Here is a 4,845-nt window from a genome sequence, read left to right on the forward strand (position 1 = left end):
GCCATGATACCGGTGGATCAGCGGCTGGCCACCTCGCCCCTCCTGCTGCTGTGGATGTGGATCACAATGACGTCAGCTCGGCGCTCCCCTCCTCACTCAAGGATTGTTGTACTGAAATCCTCCATCAGTGGTGGAAAGTGCCTGATTACATTTACTCACATACTCTGAAGTAAGCATAATATCTTGAGGCACCTTGTACTTACTACCTTGTCCATGCCTTTATAACCAGTAGGCTACACTACTGTAATGGTCTCCCTGCAGGTCTTCCCAAAACAACTGTCAGGCAGGTGCAGCTTGTTCAGGGCGCTGCTGCTAGAGTTTTAACAAAGACCAGAACATGTGAGCACATTACACCAATTCTTAAATCATTACACTGGCTTCCTACGTCAGAGAAGTGATTTCAAAATCCTCCTGCTCACGTATAAATCACTACATGGTCTAGGGCTGAGGTATATCACCGATATGCTCCCACTACATAAGCCTTCTATGTCCACCTCTTTCAAGTTTCACTCCGTCCACGGTCCGCTGGCCGCAGTTGTGCGCGGAGCGGGTGCACTCACACTGCTTAAAGGTACTAGGCTTTAGCTGAAAAACCCGTTTTGGCCCGGGACAGAAGGACAGTGTGAGTGCGCCCTAAGATCCTCTGAGGCCAATCTGTTAAACTCAAATCAAGGGAAAGCATCTTTCAGTCCTTATGCAACAAACAGCTGGAATAAACTTCCTGAAGATGTGAGACTTTCACCCACTCTGACCACTTTTAAAACTAGACTGAACACTTTTATGTTCACCTCAGCTTTCTGCTAAATCTTTGCACTTTTAACGTCCGCACTGTTTTTTTTGTTGTCCATGTTTTTATTCTCTTTGTCTTTCTGTAATGCATTTGAATTCATGACATGCTGTGCTGTGAAGCACTTTGAGTCTGCCTTGTGTATGAAAAGTGCGTTACAAATAAAGTTGCCTACCTTACTACTTGTACTACCTCAATGTTTCTTGCTCATCCAATACACCACATTTGAGAGGCAAATATTTTACTGTAATTATTTTAAAGCTTTAGAATCAGAAATACTTTAATATTCCCTGGGGGGGGGGTGTTTTTGCTACAAAACTCCAGATATACAAATAACACATATTATACAGACTAAACATATATTAGAAAAGACTCAAATTTGAATGTACAGAAAGTAAAGTTTAGTTATGATGTAGATTCAGATATTTGACATAAATCTGGATATGTCATTATAGATGACGCTGTAAAATAAGCCTCACCTTTATCAGCTTCAATATTAAAGTGATGTTTGTACACACGATGGAGTATTCCCAGTGTATGAGTCATGATTCTGCATAATCAGTACTGTGGATGGACCTACTTTTACTTTTTTTGGTATTTTAACTATAATTTGATGCTCAGACTTTTGTGAAATCATGAATTCATTCATTCTAGAGTATTCCTACACTGTGGTGTTGCTACTTTTCCATTTGAGTACTTCTTCCACCACTGTCAATGATCAGTGATCACCAACAAAATACCTATGAGCCTCTAAAAACAGGAAATATCAAGTGAGGCACAATGATTTACATTGAGGGTTTACTCACATTTACTTGTTTATTTATTAAGTTGGACAGTGATGGAAAAGCACATTTAATACATTAATTAATACACATTTAATACTGTAGTCTACTTACCTAATATAAGATATTTGTTGCTACAGTAATTTTATACTTCTACCCTTCATTTCAAAGGATATAAAATAATAAAATAGAATAAAAAATAAACAGTAAAAGCACTCCTTACACTGGTTGAATGATCCCTGCCAGAGATATATTTCTGTATAACATAATACTGACTTATGATTGTTGCATTAATGTGTAAGAATCATTTTAAAGATGCAGATGTTCAAGTTAGAACTGTTTTAACAAACTTTCATACCATTGTGTTGCTTTATCTCACATTATGTTGTATAATCTGAAAAGCAGCTCTTAAAAAAGCGTATGGTGAGGTAAAAGTCTAAATCATAAATCAGATATTATGAACAAGGTGCTTAATAATCACATTTGTGCGGACGTAATATACAAAAGAAGATTGCCATGATGCAATATTGTATTTTTCTCTTTTGTAACAGACAATTACAACCCTGAGAGTAAAATAGAATTTAAGAAAGTGAATCTGTTATGGGGCAAAATGTGGAAAATGTGCTTGTAATCGTTTATCATGCTTTTTAACCTGTAGCCTCTGACCCCATAGGCCCGTTTGCAGTTCCATCAATACATGAAGCATGACGTGCGGACAAGCTTTGTCATATACAGTCTGTAGTTTTCTAGAAGACCATTAGTTATGCTGAAGATCTGTGGAATGAAACACATGTTTTTCCATTTGAAGTAAAGCCATAAAAAAAACGCTTCTTAGATTTGAATGTTTCGCTGAATAAAAGTGTGATAAAGCTTCAGTGAAACACAGACGGAGTATGTCATACATGGTGGAAGACGTGTTTTATGTGAGCTGCTTTTAGGAAAATGTGAGGGAATCATTCTAAAACCGGTGCCATTGTTCCACCCAAAAGAGGACATTACAGTAGCTCGTGACTCAGCTGCCTTTAAGAGAGGGAGCCGCAGCTGTGAGACCTGCCCCTAAATAAAAATGCATCGTGTGTGACCTCATTCAACAGATGCCATAATGGAGCAAAAAGCCACAGCACACCACCTCGAGTAGCTGAACACATTTTCTGGCCACTCCCTGAAACAGTTAGAGATATCCTTTTTCACCATGGAGTGCTTAGCTAATCCAAATACCAGTTGGGCTGGGAGCAAAAGGGTGTGGCTCCTCTGTGTGAGCTAACAGGGCAGTCTGGTTGTCCTTGAGCAACAGGTCCCCAAAGACCACATTGTCTGTACTGTTCATCATATACGGGAATTTGAGGGTTATTCAGTAACACGAGCTGGTTTTGCATTCTTTTGACCTTTTTGTTTACACAGTGTGATACATTCTGATGCTGCTTTAGAAAGCAGGCTGAGTGTTCACTTATACCACTGAGGTATATAGGAGACCCTCCACCCCACCCTAACTGTGTGCCAAAGGGCTCAGCGTCAAACTAAGTCTATTCATTGACGGCTTGGTTATTATAGTCTTGCGCATAGGTTTACTTTCATTGTTAATTTGTTAGACCACTGGCATGGATGTATAACATTACATTAACCTACATTTAGAAGAAGAAGAAGAATTCCTTTATTTGTCCCGCAATGGGGAAATTCAATTTTCACTCTATTATTCATTTTCATGTTACACACACAGGCACGAAATACACACATGCACAGACAGGACCTATATACAAGCAATTAATGGAGAGATGTTGGAGCGAGGGGGCTCCACAAGCAGTTGGGTGTTCGGTGCCTTGCTCAACAGCACCTCGGCAGTGTCCAGGAGATGAACTGGCACCTATCCAGCCACCAGTCCACGCTCCATTCATGATCCACACAGGGACTCGAACCAGCAACCCTCCGAATCACAGCCAAGTCACCTATGGACTGAGCTACTGCCGCCCATTGCCTTCAAGCTTCTAATTATTGCTTACAAATTCAGAAATCACCATTTTATTTCCACAATGTTTTATGTGTTTAGACAAAAACAACATTTAAGCATTCAATGTGTAAAATACAGTCTGTACAAGTCACTTTACTTCACTAACAAAAGCCAGGGGGTTATGGGTGCAGTTGAAAACATAAAATAAAAGAAATGTAATTTTCTTTAAATAAATAAAATACAGATAAAATCGGTGACACTGTTTATGAGCAGTATGAAGCAGAAGGCTGTCTTGTATTACTTCACAATAATAATCTTACTTACAAAATGCCTGAAACAGTATAAAAGTGCATGCAAATGTATTTAAATTTACACAGAAGCATAGTTTGCAAAATGTTTTGCGGCGATGCAAATGATGCTTTGTATTGAATGGGTCAAAAGATACAAGAACGCTGGTGTGACACACAAGGACAAAGACATTTAGTCCAAATGTATGTCTGTAGGACAGAGCAAACTAGGCCGCATTATTCAAATTGCACTAGATTCATAAAGTAAACCTCACAGACTTCTCCCGGTGTATGTCATTTAAGACAAAAGGCCACAACACAGAATGATTAAGAAGCACAATGTATTCTTCTCTGCTTGAAGATGAGGAAGTGTGCTTGCATGTCATAACCCTCTGAATGGAGCTAAACATTAATTTTTGTAGGATTCTAAAATAAAAAATGAAGCCCGTCACAGACAGAAGGGACACTGATCATGAATCATTTTAACTGTCTGTGAAACATCTGGTAAGTCATCGGAACAAAGACGTTATTTGTGCATGCAAATGCAACACTTACATATAAGAGAACTGGCACTTAAGCCTTAAGCTCTCTGCACCTTATTGTATGTCTTTGCACTTTACTGTTGTCATGTCCTGTCTACCCTGGTGGTGTCATGTTCTGTCTTGTCTGGATGTATGTCTACACATGGGATAGCGGGGAACGTAATTTCGATTCATTTGTATGTATAACACATGTGAAGTATTGACAATAAAACTGACTTGACTTGACTTTGTAAACTGGTATTTCTGGCTCATCCTCCTGAAAAGGACATTAAAGATTTTTAGAGCAAGATGTAAAAAAAATTAAAATAAATAAAAAGCAGCAGAGGACTACACGGTGGTGTGGTGGTTAGCACTGTCGCCTCACAGCGAGAAGGTCCCTGGTTCAAAATCCCAGCCTGGGCCTTTCTGTGTGGAGTTTGCATGTTGTCCCCGTGTCTGCGTGGGTTTTCTCCGGGTTCTCCGGTTTCCTCCCACAATCCAAAGACGTGCAGGTGTTAGATTC

This window comes from Echiichthys vipera (assembly GCF_963691815.1).
Source record: "Echiichthys vipera genome assembly, chromosome: 15".
NCBI lineage: Eukaryota > Metazoa > Chordata > Actinopteri > Perciformes > Trachinidae > Echiichthys > Echiichthys vipera.